Raw genomic sequence first — 24,681 nt, 5'->3', positions numbered from 1 at the left:
AGCAGTTGCTCATGGTGCAAATGGAATGCTGTTGTTGTTGGTACATGCCATCAAGTCATGTCCAATTTATGATGACATTATGAATGGCAATCTCGAAAAATGTCCGGTCCTCAACAACCCTGCTGAGCTCTTGTAAATTCAACCTGTGGGTTTCTTTTGGGGAGTCAGTCCATCTTGTATTTCATCTTCCTTTTTTTGTGGCTGTCTTCCGCTTTTCCCAGCATTATTGTCTTTTTTTTTCTGAGATTCCTGCCTTCTCATGATATGTCCAAAGGAGGACAGCCCCAGTTTCATCATTTTTGCCTCCAGAGACAGCTCAGGCTGGATTTGATCTAGGACCCACTTGCTAGTCTTTCTAGCAGTCCATGGTACCTGCAAAGCTCTCCAGGGTTGCTACATGGAGATGAAGATGGGGGTGGGGGTCAGAATGTTTGGACCACACACTGTCTACATGATTTGGTAATTTTTTTAAAAAAAACTTTTATTTTCTTTTAAATAAAAGAACTTAGTTTATTTGGGTCACTAGAATCGAAGCTTGGAGAAGCTACTTTTTTGTCTACAATTCCCAGAATCCCTATGACTAGTGATCAACCTGACTAAGAGATAATGGGAGATGTAGAAAACTACAGTAGTTTCCCAAGCTCTGAGATATATTTAATACCAGATACTGTACATGGGCTGAGCTGTTACAGTTAAGTCAGGTTTCTTGGCCAGCTAGCTGGCTTATCAGTTCCATTGTGATATCTGTTCTCGCCTCCCCATCTTTCAAATGTAAACCAGGTTTCACTCACAAATTTTCTATGTTACTAACTCACTACATTTTCAGTAACAGATATGTATCAGCAAAGGAATATAAGCAAGCTGTACACAATGTACCGTACTGCAAAATTCTTTAGATTTCATATTAGGTTTAAAAAGAAAGAGCTGCAAGCCAAATGATACTATTAACTTAAAAAAAGTGAACAGAGAAGATGATTTTGCAAAGGAAAGTGGAACAAATGCAGGTATCACAAAAGTGTTGCTGTTGTTTCAGCCTATACAGTGGTGCCTTGCAAGACAAATGCCTTGCAGGACAAAAGATTCGCAAGACAAATGGTTTTGGCAATGGGGTTGATGACTTGCACGACAAATGTTCCTATGGCCATGCTTCGCAAGAAGAATGTTTTCCGTTTTTTGTTCTTGCCTCATGTTTACTGATTTTTAAATCTTTTTCTATGATGTTTAAAAAGTTAAAAAAAATTTATTGCAATTTTTGAAATCATCTGCACAATACGCATGGCTTTAAAGAGAACTTAATAAACCCTTTGTAAACCAAATTTGACTTTGTTCATTTTTTTGCCCATAGGAACGCATTAATTAGATCTCAATGCGTTCCTATGGGAAAACGTGTTTCGCAAGACAACATTAACTGCGGAACGAATTAAATTTGTCTCACGAGGCACCACTGTATACTGTCCTATAGTGCTAGAGCACTCTCTGAGAGGTTTACGCAAACACCACTTTGCCTGCCATTCATTCAAGCAAGAGAAAAATCCTCTGCCTCTGGTTTTGACTGGTCCCTCCCCATTAGCATCTTAATAAAATGTAAATATGTTACAGTATTAACAAATCAATTCAACTCTGACAATAGTTTAAGAAAATAAGAACAGGGAAGGCAAAGGATATGTTTGTGTACAGGGTCAACTAATCAACAGGATCAGGAAGGTCAGAAGGTGGGCAAAAAGTCAGAGTGTACAAACTGAGCACAGAACAGATGAAAGCAACCAGAAAGAAAAGAAAAGGAATTAGAGAGCTGAGAGATAAAACAAAGATGATCAGAAAAAATATATAACATTTTTAATATAGCACAAGATAAAGGAGCCAATAGTGTGAGAAGGCAGCAAAAAAAGAGCAAATACCATTCTATTCTTTATCAACAGAAGTACAGTAACCAACCAAGTCAAATAACAAGTCTATATATAACAGTGGCCTTTTAGGCCAGATGGGCGGGGTATGTATGTATGTATGTATGTATGTATGTATGTATGTATGTATGTATGTATGTATGTATGTATGTATGTATGTATGTATGTATGTATGTATGTATGTATGTATAAATAAATAAATAAAATAAAATAAAATAAAATAAAATAAAATAAAATAAACTATTCTCTTCTGCTTTGGTCAGACCCCACACTGCATCCTTCCTCCCTTTGTTTATTTCTTTTGCCAACATACCCCAAACAACAATAACATGTCTTACTCACTTACAAGAGCAGTGGTTGTGGATTTTTTTAAATAACCTTCAATACCTTCTGTGAGGAAGATAATCACATTGCTAAAACAATGTAAAGATAGAAACAAGGCAGCATCAAAGACCTGGATTTGCATAGTTCACAACAGTCACTGTGCACTTTATGCAAGGATCCCTGTTGAAGTAGGAAGCAGGATTGACACGCAGACTGATGTGGATAAAATATACATGATTTAACATGATGATATTACTGCAAAATACACCCACTATACATTAAGCCAGTATATTTGGGGGTGGGGGGACAGAAAAAGAAAATAAAAGCTATAAGCTCTCAAAATGGGAAAACGGAGCACACTGAATAAAAAGAATTAGGAAATGGTAGCAGTGAGGGTTGGGCAAGATGAAGCATATCCAGGAAGAGTAGAAGCTAAACAGGATCAGTGGTAGGGGCTGAGAGCACAGGGGAAGTTGTAGTAAAAGATAAGCACAGTATGAAACTAATGTTTACCAATTGCCTTACATTTCTAACAAGTACCCATCTCCTCTGAGAACTTCGGACACACATCTAGTCCTCTTCTGTGCACTCTTCAGACACATGAGTTATCATTTCCTGCTCTAATCCAGGACCGACCGACCGACCTTCCTTCCTTCCTTCCTTCCTTCCTTCCTTCCTTCCTTCCTTCCTTCCTTCCTTCCTTCCTTCCTTCCTTCCTTCCTTCCTTCCTTCGAAACACATCCTCCCTCTGGCAGAGAGTTAGTCCTTTACTACAAAAACAGCCGGCAACAGGAAACAAGTGGCTTCTAGTTCAATTAAATGGGAGGTTGGCCCTTGTCCTTGTGACTCCCAACAAAGAGAATCCCCCAAAAGGAGAAAACCCCCTTTTGTGTAACACCTAGCCGCTCAGTCAGTCAGTTTATGTAGCTTTCTAACTGCCAAGAAGCAGCTAAGTACTGTACAGAATACCCCATTTGCAGCACATTCTACAATTTCCAGATTATTTAAAGACTCATTTTCATGAATACTGATTTTCCTCATAACCTTTAGAAGAGACCCAAGCTATGCAATTAGCACTCTAATTAGTGCTTAATCACATATTCAATGATAGCATGCACCATGATCTTGCTTTGTGAATTAAGCACTTTAGAGATAACTGAACTGTTGATTTGCAAAATGTGCTGAATCCTACTAGCCAAACATGATAGTTAACTGAGAATGAAAACATGCAATTCCATATGCTGCATTTTAAATGTGCATTAAATCAACAGCAAGATCACTAGATTTAAAACACCTGCACACACTGTTTTAATATGATTTTTTAAAAATTCAGTCTCATTCTTTGTACATATTTCAGCCATTTAGACTTCCTCCAGAAGTTGAGGGAAGTTCTAGGGACATAGCTAAGATACCTCCAGTCAGTGATTGCATAGTGATCCTCAGTTGCCATATACAGAGTGCTGAACTAGACACCTTCACTGTCAATAATAATGCCCCAAATGTATTGCCTCCCAAACATGATACTGAAATCATACTCTGTTTGAGGCACTTAGGTGTGACTCTTGCTTTTTAAGTGAAGATTTCTCAGAAGAATTAATGGCACATCCTTTGCCATGTTGCTGTTCATCACTTAAAAAAAAAACCAGACAGCTCAAAATCTTTGAAATGATTTGGGCTTTTTAAAGAAAGAGAAACAATATTATCAAGACAGAGCAAACAAACAGCAAATCATAGATACATAAAAGAGAATGCACCACATTGCAGAAACATACTCATGGGTGTGTGCATGAATGCACACAGATAGCACACAGACTTTCTCAATGTCCTTTGGGTTGCTTAAAAAGTAGAAAAATCTGGTTTGACCTTTTCCCAATGCTAATGACATTTAATTTCATTGATCATTTGCATGTACCAGTAACAATCATGCTAATTACCCATGAGGCTTAGAACAATCAAAGTAGTGATGAGAAAGTAAGAGGAGCACATATGACTGTTGCGTAAGGACAGTCAGTGTTTTGATAGATGGATGCAGAACTTCTTCAGTATAGCATTCTTGAACAGATAGCAGTCCAGACCTGCTATCACACTAGCAGGCAAAGGATCTCTGCTAGAAATTGGGGTATTCATATTTGTATATGACTGTGGCATTCACCCTCGTGCCCCTTTCTTGACCGTCAAAACTCAGAACACACGATGGCAAACAATCCCTTCTTTTACACTGCTGCCACCAGGTGATCACTAAATCAACATTACTTCAGGAAGATAAAGATTCAGGTCCACACTTCAAGGTCTTTTAAACAGAACTGTTGTTTATTGATTACAGAAACTGAAATTGATTCATGAATATCTTCTTTAGGGAAATTTATTATTAACCACCACCTTTTATTTGATAATACAATCCTAACTTTAATCACACTTCAGAATTCCCCCAACTCCACACTCTATCTCCTTCTCTACTCTCTCATGCTACTCATACTCTCTCTCTGGCTCCACCTCTTATCACATTTCCCTCAGCTCTGCCTGTCAGCAACATGAATATGCATGAATAATTAACATAACAAATATGAACCATTGGCATAATAAAGGGGAATGCTACAATGACTACCACCACACAGTTGAGCTTAATGACGGTCTGGCCCCTTATTTATTTATTTATTTATTTATTTATTTATTTATTTGATTTATACCACGCCTATCTGGCCCACCGGACCACTCTAGGCAGCTTATGTCCACTCATGTGTCTGGCGGCAGCAGCGGCCCCTCTCTTCCTTCCAATCACTCTGGAGTGCTGCTCGGCTAGCCATTCGGCAGCCTTGCAGAGAGACTCATCATCCCTCCCTCTTCCAGGAGTGGCTAGCCAACCAGGAAGAGAACCAATCAAAAGCGATTGGAAGGAAGAGTGGGGCTGCCACTGCTGGTGGACACATGAGTGTACGGTCTAGGGCAGCGATGGCGAACCTATGGCACGCCAAGCCCTTTCTGCTGGCATGCGAGCCAGAAGTCGCCAGATCGCTACTCCCCCCCTCCACCCCGCAGCCAAACCTGAGCAGGCGGCTGCAACCGCAGTGCTGGTGCCCAGACAGGCAGCAGGTCAGGATCCGGAGCAGCTGGTGCTGGTGGCGGATCCAGAGTGGGGTCTCGAGGCACCTCCGTACCCGGGATTCCCCTTTCCGCTGCCACTTCCGGTTCCGCCACCGCCACTTCCGGTTCCGCCACCCACTGGTTTTGTTTTTGTTTCCCCCTGTTTGGGCACGCAAGCCCAAAAAGGTCCACCACCACTGGTCTAGGGGCTGGACCCTCATTAACTCCACAAATACTCCCATCTCTGTTCTCTGCCATTATGTACATACAGCTAAAAATTAAGTATCTATGTGAAAAATACATTTGCTATGGAAACAGAGCAAAAATTGACACTTTGGTGAAAAACATTTTGCTACTGACAGTATTTCAGATTCTTATGCTTGGAAGAAAACACTGCCAGTTCTGTAACATGGCTTTAAATATGGAACAAAAAATCCTATGAATTTGCAGTACGTAGGTTTCAGATTGGAATAACTACACTATCTTCAGGAAACCTATGGATTAATAAAATATAGGTGTTATCTCCTAAAATCAAAGACAATATGCTAAATGCAGACACAGAAAAAAGATAATAATCTTTTTGTTAAATCTTCCGAGATTCAATTAAATGTCCCAACACACAAACAGTATTAAAAATTCAAATTATATCTGGAATAAGTTTTGAACGCACCTATGTTCAAAACCAAGATAAACTGAATAGGGAAGAGACTGCATTTATTGCATTTATTACTGAATATAATTTTTGTTCTTGTCATATGAAAATACCACCGAACTCACTTCACTGAAGTAAATTAAGATTTTATGCTGTAGATGAAATTATAAGAGGAGAGGCATCATTGGGTAGCAAATGGTTCAAATATCTCTTTAGCTTCAACGTGATATTATTCATTTAGTTAGTTGTTGGAGAAAAAACACGGATGCAAGATTGCAATCTTAGTATACCTTTTGTGCAGACTGCAGAGCAGGTCCTTACAGAAACAGAGCAGGCAAAAATTGGGAGGTGATTTCCAAGCTCTGTGCTGTTGTTGCCTGGGCTCAGGTAACAAGAAAGCTAATGAGTCTGGACAATGGCATTCTATTCCTCATCTTGCTCCAAATGGCCAGATAGGCTCAATGCCAGCATGCCAAGCACCCAAAAGTGAAGACTGGGGAGAGAGCCAGTAGGCCCAATGACCCATGTAAAACAACATATGCAGAAACATCTTCACACTGAATCACTGAATCCTGGTGCCCTCTGTAGGAGCCCAGGCTTTAAAACTACCTCACACAAGAAGATCAAACGATCCCATTTTTCACTGCTGCTTAATCTCAAATTCTTCTCCTCACCCAAAGATTTGGAGAAGTACAGTGGTGCCTAGCTTAGCGATGTTAATCCGTGCAGCAAAAATCGCTGCAAAGCAATAACATTGCTAAGCGATTTTTAAAAGCCCATAGAAACGCATTAAAACGGCTTTAATGCGTTCCTATGGGCTTAAAAACTAACCTTATGCGAAAATCCTCCATTGCGGCAGCCATTTAATAGAAGCGAGGCAAAACAGCGGGCAGCCATTTTTCCCCCACGGCCATTTTGGAACCGCTGATCAGCTGGCCGAAAATGGGAGCTTTGCGATGATCGCTTCCCCGCGATCATCGCAAAGCGAATTTTCCCCATAGAAAACATTGCAAAGCGATCGCTTTTGCGATCGCAAAAACAGCATCGCTAAGTGATTTCGTTACTCAACGGAGCGATCGCTAAGTGAGGCACCACTGTACAGTGGTTCCAAAAGAATCTGGGCAGTCCCTCTATTTACTTATTTATTTACAGTATTTTTTTTAGCCGCACCATTACCAATGGTCTCTGGGCAGCATACAACAATATTACAACTTTAAAAACATTAAAACCATTAAAATAGGCAATATTATAATAATACCCTATATATAATAATATCCTATATTAAAAACACTCATTAAAACATTAATATTAATAAATCCCGCTGCTCATATGGCCAGCTAAAGAATACTATTTAATTAAAATGCTGGCTAAACAGAAAGGTCTTTGCCTGGCGCTGAAAAGCCAAAAGTGTTGGAGCCAGGCAGATCTCTATAGGAGGGCATTCCAAAGTTGGGGGGGCAACACCGAGAAAGCCCTATTTCGGCATGCCATCCCCTTCACCTCTTTCAGGTGGTCTTCAATTTTTGGCTGGTTTGGCCATGCCAGAAATTAAAGTTGCCACCTCATTCCTCTAAGTAAGCTCCTTTAAAAACAAAAAAGCAGAAGAGAAAGCAAACTGACTGGTGGCAGTTTCTCAACAATGTTTTATAAGAACTTGTCCTAATCCATGTTCTTGACACCTCTTACTTTCAATTACTTTAAAAACCTCAAAAATAAAATAAAATAGTAATTGCATTACAAAAGGTATACAGATCTGACAACACTGCATCTAACTGGGTTTGCAATGTGGGGAGGTGGGAGGTATTTTAATTGTTTATTCCACTATAGTCCTGATCTGTCCCTTCACATGCCTTTTTCCTTCATAACAGAAGATCTGAAGGGCACCAGTGAAGATCTTCTCCATCAACAGAAACAACAGCCATGGGAGCAAAGTAGCAAATAACAAAGTAAATAACACCATATATATTTTGACCCTAATATGTGCCTTAAGCATGTGACTCTGCTGCCATACCTCCATCTGCTACATGGCAATAGCAACAATCGTGAGATGCTTCTAATGTCTGTGAAATGCTTCTAATGTCTGGAATGTACAATAATGTGTCAACCACAATGAACCAAAAGCGTTTGTAGCAGGGCGGAGCTGTGTTGCAGCAAACAACAACAAAGAGCCCTGTGGCACCTTAACAAGTAGAAACACCTTTCTTTAGGCAAATAATTTTAAGGACTACCTACCACTTCACTGGCTGCCATCCACAAAAGCTTATGATGAATAAAACTTGCTAGTGTTATCTGCTGTTTTTAAAAGGCTCTAATTTGTTTCTAGAAAAGAAGCAAGTTTTAGGCTTTGGTGCACTTATCTGCTCTCCTCATGCTCATTCTCCTTAGAGTACAATTGTGTTCCATACCTTCATGCTCTTCTTTTGCCCAGGTTTCTCTAGAACCCCCAGATTCTTTTCCACACTAAAATTGCTTCTCTTTAGGGAAGGACAAAAGCAGTTTTGTTTCATAAAAACAGCTACATAGTACACTGTTTATGACATAGCAGCAGTTTACGAGACTACAGTGTGATACATACTAGTTTTGCTGCAAATATTTACCAAACAGGACTAGAAAGAATAAGAGGAATATGTTTCAAAACTATAGCAATAAACGATAAGCAGTACTCTTTGGGGTTTTACTACCAACTGAAATTTACACAAACTATCAGCAATGAGTTGAGATGGCTAGGAACTGAAAAGCATTTGTTTGGATTTCCCCATTCCACAGAACAGAAAACTGCCATGGCAGTTTTAGCCACTATTAAAAATAACATCCATTTAGAAATGAAGGCCTGACTCACAAAGGATTTAAATGAATAAATGAATGAATGAATGAATGAATGAATGAATATCTTGTTCTTTGTAGTACAAAGAATGTGAATAACAGTCAGCAGCCATTTGGTAAATGTGGGAGGAGGGGCTTTTTTCCAGTCCAAAACCTTAATAATGCAGCTGTAAGAAAATTCAGAAATAGATGCTATAACTCTCTTTTTGAATCCAGGATATGCAACAATTAAAAGAAAATGTTAAAGAAATTACAAAAAGACACCATAATTTAAAAAAAACCCAAACCCTTCTTACAGTTCAAGCCACTTCTAAGAATATTAAATGTAAATTATATTTGGATTCCAGATGGAAAAATCTTCTCAGTTTTATATCATTTTGAAAATAAATTGTTAGAACAATTCACCCCCTGCCTCCCTGAGTACAAAAAGTAAAATATTCCATTCTATTAAATTATTCCAGAGATGTCAGATGTAGAAACATTTATCCACTCCTGATAGCCAAGTGCTCCACAGCTATTTAAACTTCTCGCTGTAGATGGTCCAATGTGCACACTATCAAGTCTTAACCTGTATTCCCTCAATTAACTCAATGATTTCTGGCAAATAATTGATGTCCACCCACTCTCTCTGCTTTCTTCTTGATGACTTCTGGCTAGGAAAAGGAAGGGAAGATTAAAATTATGCTACTCGTAGTTGACATACTGTCCATTGTTAAAGTGACAATCAATGCACACCAGTTTATGATATATATACTAAATTACAAACACAAAATGAAAACCAACAATACATTTGACAGATACACCGGACTTGCACGTTGCTCTGGAGGATATTTTTGTTGACCATAGAGGGGGAAGAAAACAGCACAAAGTGGTCTGTCATCATAGCTATTTACAAATATACTGTACACTGCATTTTTATGTACAGTGCACACATTGTAACTATATTTTTTTCAATCTTGTCTTCATGATAAATATGTAAGATGTTTCTACTTTATAATAAGAAAGCTAGGACTTACCTATTTATCATTTGTTCTCTGTTAAAAAACAGCACAAGAACCACATAATAGACCTCAAAGACCACATGCAGCATGTTGGTCAAACACTGTCTACCAACAGAACATTATCTCACATGTGACTGTGATTTGAAACAATGATGTAATTATTAAGTTTATTTATATATTTATTAAACATGTTTATAAGTCATTATTCAGCCCACTAGGATCCCCAGAACAATGTAAAATGAAATCACAATATTAAAATAAATAAACAGTATTTAAAAGCAAACTAAAAGGAAGTTTAAAAGCCAAAGATCTTGTGAAGGAATATTGTTCCTGCCACTGTGTATGTAAAGTATTACGTTACAAGTACTTACATCTGAGTGGCAGTTCACATGTTGCTACCTATTTGTCCAATTTAGAAAATACCCTGAATTATTCCTAATGTTCTCTTTAGAAGTAAGGTCTTAAAAATCAAATCAAATCAAATCAAATCAATCAATCAATCAATCAAACTGAGTGGCAGCAGTCCAACACTTGGCTTTCTTGGATGAAGCTGATTATTTGCATCTGTTCTTATCTGATCAGACTTGGTTTAGGGACTGATACAGCTTTAGTCACCTTACTGAGCACCGGACAAGACAGTGTGTCCTTGCTGGTTCTGTTGGTGAGTGCCTTGGCTACATGCAGGGGCGGGCAAGAACAAGCTAGAGGACTATACAATTTTGCAACATATGAAGAAAGTGGAGAGAAAGGTTTTCTCAATCCCAATTCAAGCATGATTTGCCTGTCTTTGGTTGGACCCAGCAGGGCTCTTCCCATGATCCCAAGTACGATACAATTCCTTTCATGCCAGTTCAGTATGTTTTATGAGCAACTGTGTATAGGAGAACCCCACCCAGAGGAGATTGGACAGAGCACTGAACCAAGGCATTTCCACTAGCCCCCGGCCATGCTGGCTGAGGGATTCACACAGCTGTATAGCAAAAACAGCATTTTCACACTGTTGCTGGAGTTAAATTTCACAGTTCAGTCTGATGGGGCATAATATCATAATATGTGCAACAACAGATGCTACACCATGTCATGTAATATAGACAAGAGCATCAAAAGTAAAACAGTAAAGGAAAAGAAATAAATCAACCAAAGACTTCAGAAAGTGGGTGTTTGAACAAAATACTACAGAGAACAGAAGAAGGGAGAAAAAGTTGCAAGGAACTTCCGGGAGGAACGAGCAGGCAAGCTCCAAGCTCCACTCCCTTCTATATTTTTACTCTTTTATCTTTTAAGTTTTTAGAAATAAGTTTTTACTGTTTGTAGCTTTTATCACAGAAGGGTCAGCCGCTACCAGGAGTAGCCTCCCCCACTTGTTTATTACTGCCTAGCATTGTTTTATTATGATTTTAAACTGCCTACTCCGAAAAACTAATCACTCAGCATTTCTTTGAATGAGATTTGCTTGCCGTCAAAAATAGCCTTTTACTGAATGCCGAACGCTGAAGTTTTTATATTTTTTATATTTTTTTTAACGTATTTTCATATTTTACCTTATATTTTACCTCATATTTTACCTTATATTTTAACTGGAATCTGGATGGTTTGAAGGGAAAAGAGTGTCATATAAGACAACAAAGGGTTTTTACTGCCTAACATTTTAATGAAGATTTTGTCTCTTGGTTTCTGGCTGAAGCACTTTTTTAGAATTTGCTTCACACCTATGGCTTTAAATTACCCTTCCAGAACTACTAGCCTCCTCACAAAGGACTACAAAACCTTACTTCTACTTTACGAGAACTTGGACATTGCATACCAGAGAGGAGTGACTGTATGAGAAGTATTTGAGATAAACAAGGGAGATTGTCGTCAGTGAGAGGAATAAACTGCCTTGAACCTGCAATCAGCAAATCCTCAAATTCTCACCAACCAAAACATAGTGTAATTAGCAAGAATGGGAAATAAACGCCATAGATCAAGCCCAGGTCATCACCCAGCCAAAGCAGCGAAGCAACTGAAAATAGACAAGCTTCTAACATCCAACTGCGCAGTGAGTAAATTAATTGCTGGGCCCCCTATAGCCCTAAACAACCAATTTGCAATATTGGGGGATGAAATGCTCCCAATTACTGAGGAGCTAAATGCAGAACCTCCCCTGCCCTCGCCGGCTAAGGCTCTTTCAGATGCCACCATCGAACATCTGCCTACCCACTTAGCAGAACACTGTCTTCTTACAGCTCAAACTGTTTCCGCAATATTTAATGATCTACAAAGGGTGTGTCATAAAATGAATGCAGTGGAATATGCTTTGGGGAAACTCACAGAATCACTGAACCAAGCACCAAGAAACCCTCAATTAAAGAGGAACATGCAAGGCAACCAGATGGGGAAAAACAACAGTATCGATCCACAAAAGAAACCCCAACCCCAATCTGCCCAACACTTGAGGGAGGCTGCAAGAAACACAAATATCTTTGAGCCTACTCAGATCCTGCTGCAAATCGCACCAATCTCCATCAATAGGAGGAGATGGGATTCACATGAGACTGTTTTATCTTCCCTTAGCCAACTGTTAATGACAGAAGTACACAAAATAGACTTAAAAACCATTAAATGGCTTCCTTACTCCAGGGGTCAAAAGAGGGTACAACTCTCCTTTGAACATGCAGTGATCCCACTCATGCTATACAAAATGAAACGTTTTCTAGCCAAGTTTCAGATCGCACCCATTAGAGTTTTCTCAGATACATCTTATATACCCCTGTTTCAGAGAAACTTAACACAAAGAGAGTCAAGCACTAACAGCTGGGAAACCAAGTCAGAAAACCCAAAAAGTAACCTCATGGTCCCAGCAGTTCTGTCAACTCTGCAACCAAGGGATCAAGTACTTAAAACTAAGAAAAGGACTTTTCAGGAGACTGCCCTCACTCAGTCTGAAGCTCCACCCTTTGATAAGGAGGCCTTAGCTACTCTTACTGAACTCAGTACCAACTGGGAGGAAACCAAAAACAGTTTGGCCACTCTGCAAATATCAGCTGAATCCTTGAGAGATCATACTGTGATGCCACTCATTCTTACCCCACTCAAACATGAAACCCATAGTCAAGCTTCTAAGATGATGAGTCAACAGAAGTGGGAAAATATCTCCACACAGTTGATGGACTGTCATCCTATGGAGCTGATTCTTCTAGACTCAGAAGACCCCAAGGACAATTCAACGACCAGCCACACACTGAAATCACCCATCAAACCTAATGTGGCAATAACCCCTACTGTTCCGGCATCCATAAGATTTAGCCCTACCACCAATCAAACTCCAAGGGATTTGCAATTACAACTTGATATTGAAGACAAAGCTTTATTGAAAGAGGCTTTGGACAGTTTCATCTCTCTCCCATGGGAAAAGCAGGTACTGACATTTAAAAAGGTAGAGGCAGTAAGGCAGGAGCTGGAGACCCTCCTTGAAACCCGTCGGCCCAACATCACAATTCAGGCTGAAGTACATCCAGAACCAACACCGCCTGCTGATGCTCCAACCCTTTTATGACAGAACTGCCTTGACTCACAGAACATCTCCAACTCCCAGTGCTCACTTTCAGTTTTATCATGGAACATCGCTGGATGGCAAAATAAGTTGGTGGACTTATTTTAATGGCCGCGGATGACCCGAAATGCCCCCCCGCAGCGTTTTCGCGACCTCCGTAAGCAAGGGGAGGGCACGAAAACACTGATAGGGGCCATTTCGGGTCATGCGGCGGCCATTTTGGAGCCGCCGATCAGCTGTTCGGCGGCTCCAAAATGGCCGCCGGACGCGAAAACATCGCTGGAGGGGTAAGTTTCCACGCTTATTGGAACGCATTAAACTAAGTTTAATGCGTTCCAATAGGCTTTCCTTACCCGCACAGCGATGTTTTCGTATAGCACCACTGTACCCCATTTCTGCTTCCTGCTCTTAAAACATCTAGGAAAGGGAGAGCTAGAGGAGGTTTAGCTATTTTAGTCTCCGTCAAATTGGACGTGAAGTTGGAAGTCATTTACCAGTCTGAAAGAAATTTCATTCTGTCAATTTTGGTAACGGGAACATGGGGCAATGGGTTGAAGGCACTAATATGTATCCGTGCCTACTGTCCACCTGATGAAACAGAAAATCCCACCTCCTTCTGGAATGAACTAGAAGAAGCCATCAACCGCTGTGAGTCCCTGCATCCGAGAGCAGCTATAGTTTTGTGTGGCGACTTTAATGCCAGAGTTGGCTCTGGCTTAACTGAGACGGTATTTGATTCAGATCTAGAGTACAACGAACCCTTCCTATCTGACCGTCTTTCTTTGGATAAAGTCCTCAATAAACAAGGCAGGAAGCTAGCCGAGACAATGTCTGGCCTACAACTAATTTGCCTTCATGGCAGCTCTCGGGATGATTCAAAAGGATACTTCACATTCCTTAATAGTTGGGCAGGGAGTGTCATTGATTATATATTTTGCTCCCCTAGGTTGGTGCTCCAGGAGACAAACTATAATAGACCGACCTGAAAGCGACCACCTACCCGTCTGTCTCTCTATTCCCCTGACGACTCCACAGTTGCCCTCACCTCCAGCTGACTGGGCAAAGAGAACTACGGTTGTAGGGAAACGCTTAAAATGGTCCCCCCTTGTTGACCAGAAGAAGGGAGAGAAAAGATTCAAATTGTACTAAACTGCAAGTGGAACAGAGGGAACAGACTCAAACGTTAGAAGCATTTCTTTGTGTGGAAGCCAAAGAAGCTAGAGAATTATTTAATAAATTTCCATTTGATATCCATAAATTGAATACTGATTTAAATCAACTTGATTTAAGATCTAATTTTATATACACACATGTTCCAGATTACATTGCATAGCACATAATGGGACTTGCTTCCCAGGAAGATGCATATAGGACTGTACTGCACATCAAGATTTAAAGTAAATTATTCATTTTGAAATTTATACATTTTCTAAGCAGCATGTATGCTAACTGGTTGCCCTAACAGTTGGAACATATTTATTTTCATCTAAATAGAGCCTTTGTGTAACCCAAAACCGTAAATTCAAAAGCTTTGGCAATGCAGACCACATGTCATTTGTACTGTACAATTATATCTGCTTATAGACAAGGTATGTGCAGCTGCAGAATTTTAAGCATGATGGCATACTTGAATGCTAAGGCTTCAATTGTATGTGGCTTTATTTGGAAGCAAGTTTCATTGAGCAAACTGGAAGCCATAGAAGCATGTGTAAGATTGCACTATAACGTTCTAGAAAAGAGGGAGAGGGAGATGATGGTTATTATGCCAAGATGGAAAGTGGAAATACATGCTGTTGATTGGCAGTGTTTTAAGTATCATTAATTTCAGAATGGAGTACACTGAAGATGTCAAGTAGCCAAGCATAAAATAGGAGTGCAGGATTATCCATATGGATAATCTTGTGAAATAAAGATGGCTCTCGTGAAATAATACAGTACTACATCACTGAGATTATTAGCAGCTATAAAGATTTACTAGACCCTGGCCCACTATAATGCCACAGTCTGGCCTGAAGGAAAGAGAATGGATATAGAATAGTGTAGTCACATGTTCATCATTTAGTTTCCAGTGTTCCTGCCCTTGCCTGCCCTTAGAAGGCTACTCATAAACCACCTTGGTCAGAGAGCACAAGAAATCTAGGGTTGCAAAAGACCCTGCCCTGCCCTGCCCAGTTTATCATCTGATTATTAGATATATTACACACCTGACATATTGTTTTCCCCTTGGGAAAGGAGACTTATGTATGATTTGATACCTGTGATGCTGGGAAGGTGTATGAACCATTTATTAGAAAGGCCTAAAAAAGGCACATGTGGGACTTTAACTGGAATACATGCATGCAAACACTGGCTGTGATACGGACCGTTCAAAGGCTTTCAATGGAAAATAAAAAAATTCACCAAAAATTAACGACAACTCAGAACAACACCAAATTAAGTTTGCATAGGGTTCAGGAGGTGGGCTAACGATTGCAAGCATTTAAAAAAGGTTTCAAACAGTTTAAGACACTTTTACAGGAGCGAAAAAGGGACATTGTTAAGTGAAATTCCCCCATAGAGAACATGGTTAAACGATGGGGGAAATTCCTCAAAGAAACCCATTGCTGTGTGAATTTGTCGTTGTATGAAGCAATCATTGTGCGAGGCACCACTGTAAATGCCCAATTCAGCATCATAAGAAAGATGTAAGATGGCAATAACAACATCTGTATTTCCTTCTATTGAAGTACAGATCTTGTAAAATAAAAACAAAACACACATTCAACACCATTATTCAGCAGCCCTGGTAAAATGTTTGGCCCTGGCTCATGCACTGTTTGGTCAGGGAGAGGATCCAAGTTATTTTAGGTGTGACAGAAAGTTTGTATTTTGAGAGTACTCTTGAATTCACCTCAGACTGATATATCAATGATAACCATACTTGGACAGAAATAATTCTATGGTACTTATTCATGCTCTGGTAAACTTTTGTTTGGACTGTTTCACAATGAAATGGGGGCTACTTTTAAAAATATCCTAAAAGTGGGGGTGAACCTGCTAACTAAAACTAAGCAATCTTATTGCCAATTACTTGCCTATAAGCACAGACTTCTGGTCTTTTTCTATGCTCATTTCAAAGCCTTTGCTTTGAACTTCCAAGTCCTAAATGGCTTGGTCAGAACCAAGACTGCTAATCTGTTCCACATTAGACTAAATACGACAATTTCTACATAACTGAACAAATGGAAATCTAAGATCAGAAACAGCAACACATAAAAGCCATTTTCAGATCATTTAAACCTCTCAGGACACTCTATTACAGATTTTAGCATAACTGCTACGGGAAGACAGATTCAAAAGAGAAACAGCTGAAGTGGACTACATTCACAGACGGCAGTGTACATTAAGGATCCTGAACAGACTGTACATACTAATAGTCCAGATTTAGCCACCATCTTTTGTACAGCTACAGTTAAGGGATTTTCTCCTTTCACATGACTCCACTTCAGCACAACCATTTGATGGTTAATGACAGTGTGTTATGGTGACCAGCACTTTGACTGCTTATAACTTGAACCAGTGTAACTCTGAAGGATCACTACCCACCTCAGCTGGTCCCCACGCTTCCACTATGTATGCTATATATATAAACCTACAGTATAACTATTATGCATTAAGTTGTCTGAAAGTGGATTGTAATTCATTGAAGTTCAGACTGAAATAAATCTGTTAGTCTTCAAAATGTGACAATTTGTATTTATTTATTATTTATTTATTTGTTTGTCTATAACAAGCTATTGGCTTCACCTTGATCAAATATTGTATTGCCCTCAGTTGCTCCCGTTTAGTTTTGTGCAACTTGCAAACCCTGTTTTTGTGAGGCACCGTGTTCTAAACCACAATATTAGCTTTGCTATCTCAGCAGAGCACAGCAGCAACCGAGAGTGACAGGAAGGAGTCATTTTGAACCAAGATGGGAAACAATTCTTCATTTTACTTATATTCCATCTAAATGAGATGCTTAAGGGCCCTAAGGGTACTGACAAGAGAGGATGATGGGTAGCAAACTGGGACCTCCTCCTTTTGTCATGATCTCTCTTTAGCACCACTCTCCATCATCCTGCCCTCTGCCATCAGCTCTATTAGGCAAAAGCTGCCAGCAATAATGATGTTGTAGATAGATAATACACTGGATTAAGCAGGTAAATAAAAACACTCCAGTAAGTCACGTTCTGGAGTTCACATCCATTTAAACTGAAACACGACTTTCAGTTCAATTCTCAGGCATCTGAGTCCTACGTAAACATATCTTTCCAACGATTTAGGAAAATGATGGACCAAAGTAAATTTCTGTGGGAGATTATATCCTATAAAGAGAACTCTCTATCTGTTTAATTGCTTAAGAGTTTCATATGTCTCACTTTGATCTAATAAGTAATAGTGTCATAGAAGAAGCAGATCAATTTAGAAAAGGACTAAGAGATGAGAAACAGCCATGGTATGCCAGTTTTTACACAATGCCTATTGCAAAACAGTTTTGATGCATCTTTCTTATACAGGTGTCTTTATTTCTATCTGGATTTTGGTACAATTTTCATAGTAACATAATGAAATTTCAGTTTTGAAGCCTGCCTTTATGATATTATTCCTTCAGATTTTAGCTCCCAGGCTTTAAGTGCTTTACAAAAGCCACTGCACAATAAGCAGAAGCCATATGAGAAATTAAACTTCCCAGTCCAGTCCTTGCTTAAAGGCTCAGCTTGAGTTTCTCATTATAACTTAAGTCTCCATGAAAACAAAACAGAATAAATATTTTCCACAACAGTGACCAACTTTGCAAAATTGTAGGTTTCCACGTAAGCAGAAATTACACTAGAATAAAAACAGTGGAAAAGCTTTAATGGAGGAAAATGCAGAAATATGTTTGAAGACATAGAGTTGCTTACCAGAATTTCCCCCCTGTAAATACAGCAATCTGTTGTTCACCACATTTTCTCGAGAACTTCTAGAAGCCTAATCCTGCAATAAAAAGAGACGCACACTTAGTTATACACTTCTATCTTGATTTATCACACAGTCTGACAATACACTGGGGACTTTTGACGGATCTTTTTAAAAAATCTCATTGTAGGGTTACTGAGGGCAAGCGAGAAAAAGCACTAATCTGTATTTAAAATACTGCTGCTGCTACTACTACTACCACCACCACCACCAATAACAGAGTGATTATCCACAATAAATGTCAATATAGTGGGTCTTTAGTAACTGAAAAATTGTATTTATTTATTTATTTATTTATTTATTTATTTATTTATTTATTTATTTATTTATTTATTTATTTGATTTATACCCCGCCCATCTGGCCTAAAAATGGTTGAACTAAAAAAAGAAAAGCCACCCCTCCCCCCAGTGTTTTAAGGCATCTAACAGCCAATATAAGAAGGAGATGCTGGGAGCACCTCTGAACATGGCAAGATTGTCCCCAAGTAGCTCTCTAGAGGGCACATTAGGACTTGAAGAGTATTATTCTGCTTTTTTTTTTTTTTTTAAACAAGGGGATGCAGGAGCCCTATGCATGCTGGAGACACATGTGGCCCATGGGTTGCCTGTTGCTCATTTTAGACATAAAAAGTATACCTGGAATTTGCCACGGTATCAAATTTTATCAACAAAGCCAAGGATCCACAACTTTAAAACAAGGAAAGAATATTACAATAGCTGTATTTACATGTAATGCTAAACCACAGTTTAATGTGAAAGGAATGACAAAAAGAGGAAGCTGCATGAACCGGGTGATCCCATTCCTGCACAGCCAGGGGTGCTCTATCTGCGGAGCAGTCACACTCTGAAATTGCTAATGGGATTCGGCCCTTATTGCAATGATGGCATCTCACAATACAAACACTCAGTCCATATCTGTAAGATCATATCTCAGCTTAATAAGCTGAACACACTTCCTGACTGCGCATACAAACTGCAACCAGAACAGGTGCTTTAATTCCCCTTTTCTTCTTTAAATGCATAAAGCGTACCAAGATTGTTTTGTGCTACAGTACTTCACTATGTCACTGTGAATCACAAAGAGCAATACGATAAGGTTGCGGCTGTAAATGGAAACGATTTAACAGTTACAGAAATCAAGTCAGACATACAGTACTGACATAAATCAGGCAGTGTGAGAAGCCAGAATGGTAAGATGGATGGATGTCACACAACTGCCAAGGCTAACTAAATTTTTTTATGACAGTTACCCAAATTCTTCCCTTGAGTTATATACATAATCAGAATAGTATGCATGCAATCCTGGCAAGCAAGACTGTCAGAACAATTTTTTTTAATGATAACATCGGAGAAAAGAAGAGCCTGTGTTTCTTATGTTTGTATATAAATCTGGGACATATGGTAACCAAGATCTTGGAAAAATTAGGAAAAGGCTATGTGGTACTTAAAACTACAGTACTGAAATGCAACAGCAGGCAATATCTATTAGATCACTTAAAACAAACAGCAACCTTTCATAGGTCAAATTCACTTCTTCAGACTATGCATCAATAATGTATGGATACGGCTGAATAACTGTAAATGAGAATCCCAAAAATTCATGGCATTCTGAGAGGCAAGTTCAAATGCAGCCTTGCCTGTAGGAACATAGTTTGCATTTTCCACCCAGTTCCTCAGAGGATTTCAAAAAAAAATTTGCATATGCCCCCATCCATCCACATTGATCCTGGAGGAACTGGGGTTCAGAAGAAGTGACAGCATCAGTTTAATCCTAACAAGTTAAGCAACTGTGAAAAGCAAACACCTCCCAGCTGTTCAAAACTATTTTTAAAGTAAGGCATGCAGTCAGGAACATGAACGGCAACTCATCAATTAGTGACAATTTGCTATCTATTTGCTAACGATATAAAATTGTATTTATAGTAGAAAACACTCATTTCACATGCTAGCAAGATTATGCTATAAGGTAGGCCTTAGCAGTACATGGATCAAGAACTCCCAGGAAGCAACAGTTAGAACTGGACATGGAACAACTGATTGGTTCAAAACTGGGAAAGGAGTACGACAAGGCTGTATATTGTCCCCCAGCTTATTTAACTTATATGCAGAATACATCATGCGGAAGGCCGGACTGGAGGAATCCCAAGCCAGAATTAATATTGCCGTAAGAAATATCAACAACCTTATATATACAGACTATACCACTCTGATGACAGAAAGTGAGGAGGAATTAAAGAACCTCTTAATGAGGGTGAAAGAGGAGAGCGCAAAAATGGTCTGAAGCTCGACATCAAAAACCCCTAAGATTATGGCCACTGGTCCCATCCCCTCCTGGCATACAGAAGGGGAAGATATGGAGGCAGTGACAGATTTTACTTTCTTGGGCTCCATGATCACTGCAGATGGGGACAGCAGCCACGAAATTAAAATACGGCTGCTTCTTTGGAGGGAAGCAATGACAAACCTAGACAGCATCTTAAAAAGCAGAGACGTCACCTTGCCGACAAAGGTCCGCATAGTCAAAGCTATGGTTTTGCCAGTAGCAATGTAGACACTGTCTAAATGGGCGGGATACAAATTTAATAAATAAATAAATAAAATAAGTGTATGGAAGTGAGAGCTGGACCATAAAGAATGCTGACCGCAGAAGAAATGATGCTTTTGAATTGCGGTGCTGGAGGAGGCTCTTGAGAATCCCCTGGACTGCAAGAAGAAGAAACCGATCCATTCTGAAGGAATTCAGCCCTGAGTGCTCACTGGAAGGACAGATCCTGAAGCTGAGGCTCCAGTACTTTGGCCATCTCATGACAAGAGAAGACTCCTTGGAAAAGACCCTGATGTTGGGAAAGTGTGAAGGCAAGAGGAGAAGGGGACGACAGAGGATGAGATGGCTGGACAGTGTCTGCGAAGCTACCAACATGAATTTGACCGAACTCCAGGAGGCAATGGAGGACAGGAGGGCCTGGGGTGCTCTGGCTCATGGGGGCACGAAGAGTCGGACATGACTTAACGACTAAACAACAACAACAAATTTATGGTAAATCTCCAATAGGATCCTGGCCATCTATGGTTTAAAATGAGACATCCCACATATGAATTTGCCCTGCTACTAACAGTCTCCCTCTGGTTCCCTCAGCTGAACCTCTTCATTGCTTTGTTACACAAACTACTGAAGATGCAGAAACTGTCTTCTTTTACTTCTGCAACTCATGTGTTTCTAACCATAAATAACTTTTTGGAGTACTTTAGTGGCTGCAGGGAAAGAAGAGATAAGAAATCTCCCTTCTGCTAGCTTTACTCTGAATTACCTAGAATCCATGTTATTATTTCTTTTGCTCTTTATATTTGTATGCACGATTGCATGTGTCAGCTACCATGAAATACTTTCTACTTGACATAGTGGAATAGAAAGCTTTTAAGCAAGAGCTTAGAGTATTTATCTCAAGAACCTAAAACAGGGTTATTAATAAACTCAGATATTGCCGTTTTAAAAAGATACCATGCAATAATCCTGTTCTGGAAAAAGCCCCACTCTGTCAGGACTTTACACTCTGGAACATATGCCAAAGATTGCATCCTCTATATATTTATAAAGCAAAATTGATAGCTGAAGAAGCTTTCTCTGTGATGAGTTAAACAGAGAACTGTCTGAATTTTGTAACAGAGACTTTGCATATAATTTGCATGAAAGCTAAAGAATTGTATATAATATTCCCCTGAAAAACAGGAAGTTGCATTTTCTTCCAGAATGCTGCTGATTCTCTTATCATTGGAGATTAGATTGCCATGTCAGAGAGGGGTTGGTGGTGGAGGAAGGTTTTTTTAAAAAAATGTTGGAAATCTTTAGGAAGGAAACAGAAAACTCTGGTAAAGGAGAAATTTAACATCTATATGGGCTAGATTCTTGGTATGCTTACTTCTACTGCTTTTCTCCAGCTGTAGACACTGAATAGGCAGAACAGTAAATCAGATGGATTACTTGTTTATGCTGTGATTTTACCAGCTGTTTGGGACTTCATATTGGTTAGCTACTCTGAGTATATTTGTCATTTGGAAAGTATATACACTGAATGAATGAATTAATTTTAATTAATCTGCTATGTATGATAAGACAGCTATTTAGTATGAACTTTTTACTCACCTTCCCTGACTTAAAATTCTTCCACCCAACACTTACTGGAACAAACATCATAAAAGTACATGAGATGCTTTATTACTTGGTTTCATCCAGATCACATTCACAAAGCAAACAATTATTAATACATTTTCCATTTTCAGTGTTTTCCTCCTCTGCCCACATACTCTAACAAATTTGCAAATAATTAGTGTGCTTATGTTAATTAACTTAGCTACACAGCAGCTCAGCCCTGGCAAAAGAGAAATACAGTAAGTTTATGCTTCTTGTATCTGCCAATAAAATGAGTTAGGAAGTTCCTTTAATGAGTTTTAGATTGAACTAACAAGAATCAAGGCAACAACAAAATAATAATTCTCCAAATTGGTAGAGAAAGAAGTTAATGCTTGCTGAGGCCAATTGGAAACTCATCTTCTACCTAAGATAGGAGTTGCCTCTTACTGTTATGTGGCAACAAGGAAAGGATGTAGGAGGGAGTAAGGAAGGAAGGAGAGGAGAAGGAGGAAGCTGGTGGTGCCAGTGTGAGAAATGCTCACCCCTTGGCTCCGACTGTGAGAAATGCTCACACCCTTAAATGCAGTAACCAGACAACCATGAATACAAGCAGCTCTCCTTTATTAAAAAGCACTTTTGCAAAAGCGGGTGTCCTGACTGTGTAGGCACACACTTCAACACATGTAGCATGATATTTATCTCCTATTCCCTGTTGCATGGTCCCTCCCTTGTTTCCCCATTGGTTAGGTACTCCAAGGTGTACAGCTTATCTGGTGCGCCTAAACTGATCACAGGAAGTCCTGCCTCTGTTTACATCTCCCACTCCTCTCTCTACCTAGACACCAGACTCTGATTTATTTCTATCCTTAATTTGTATATGTTCCCTTTTCCTAACCTCCCTGTGGTCATTCTAACTGACCCATTAAGTTCCTTCCTTCTTACCTAGGCCTACTTGCTCAATCTTCTTGTCAGTACAATAGGGTACCTCCCTTATCTGTACTTTCTTCTTATAATTTCTCAGGACTTCTCTAAATTCCTTGTTGGCTAAATAATTAACAAAGAGTATGTACTTACTGATTATTTTACCACGGCCATTTACTCAATCATCCTGTCCTTACAGGAACTTGCAAAAGCAGCACTGATTCCTCTATTTCTCTCACCAGCACTTTCTTTATTTGAATCACCACCTTCATAATGGGGCTGCTTCTCAGACAACTGTTTTAATAATTCCAGGTTGTAAGAGTCCTTCTGGCCTAAATGTTTTTTAATGCCTCTGCAACCATGCCCAATCCTGAGAACTATCACCATGTAGACAGCAATTTGATAAAAGAAGGCTCTGACTCAGGTGGAAGTGAGAGTGGTGGCGACAGAAGTTCTGGCACTAAGCAAATGTTATAACATCTGAGGTGACTTCCACACCCCAACTAATGGCCAGCTTGACCCAACTGGCAGTATCCAATTAAAAAGTTAGCAATTCCTGTCACTATCTAATTACTTTTGCCATCTTGAACTATATTATTACTGCTGTCTTTATTTTATTATATTGTTTTTACTTTTATGTATTATTGTTAGCCACCCAGGGTGGACTTTGGTCTAGATGGGCGGGGTATAAATTGAATGAATGAATGAATAAACAACTGTTGACCACCAGTGTTGCTAGACATCTTGAATATCTAGTGTTGAAAGGAGGAGCTAAAAAACCCGTCATGTTCAGTGACTCAGTAGTGGATTTCTTTGATCTATCTTGTTGAATTACCTTTATATATTACTACAAGATGTGTTTGAAATGACTAATAACAATAAAACATGCAATAATCACACAGTACAATATAATACACAATATAAAACACCATACCAACAAACAAAAGCCAAAAGGAGATTAAAGTAGAACCAAATACAGTATAACCAAACCAAAAAAGCAAAGACCTGACTGAATTTTAAAGTATTTTGTCCAAGAAGGCCATCAAGGCTGGGAATTTTTAGGCATCATGGGAGCAGCCACTGTGGTTTTTCTAATGTTTCTCCCAAACATATCTCTGATACAGGCCAGTCTGTTCAAGGATTTTAACACCAATTTATCAATAGTCTTTAGAAAGTTGCAGTTCACTCAAGAGATGGAGGAGGGCAAGGATAAACCATTCTGCTGCCTACTAAAGGTACCTGAGGTCAAAGAACTACCGTATGTTGCCTACCATGGGTTCCTGGTGCAAGTAAGACTTCTTTCTGTCAGTTTTGCCTGCCTTTCTTCTAGCTTT

General features: G+C 39.4%; 1 protein-coding gene across 11 annotated transcripts in view; it reads right to left on the bottom strand.

Moving 5' to 3' along the window:
* The window catches only part of FYN (FYN proto-oncogene, Src family tyrosine kinase), a 140,081-nt gene that overhangs the window by 60,779 nt on the left and 54,621 nt on the right, over nt 1-24,681 (bottom strand). For 10 of the 11 annotated variants that reach the window (XM_020805340.3, XM_020805345.3, XM_020805346.3 and 7 more), the window contains exon 2: nt 18,243-18,315. The exons of the other annotated variant lie outside the window; for it this stretch is intronic. The gene's annotated coding sequence lies outside the window, so the exon portion shown is untranslated. The remainder of the gene's footprint in view (nt 1-18,242; nt 18,316-24,681) is intronic. 11 annotated transcript variants of the gene reach the window in all.

Source organism: Pogona vitticeps, chromosome 1 (assembly GCF_051106095.1).
Source record: "Pogona vitticeps strain Pit_001003342236 chromosome 1, PviZW2.1, whole genome shotgun sequence".
Lineage (NCBI taxonomy): Eukaryota > Metazoa > Chordata > Lepidosauria > Squamata > Agamidae > Pogona > Pogona vitticeps.
This window is presented reverse-complemented; position numbering and strand designations above follow the sequence as displayed.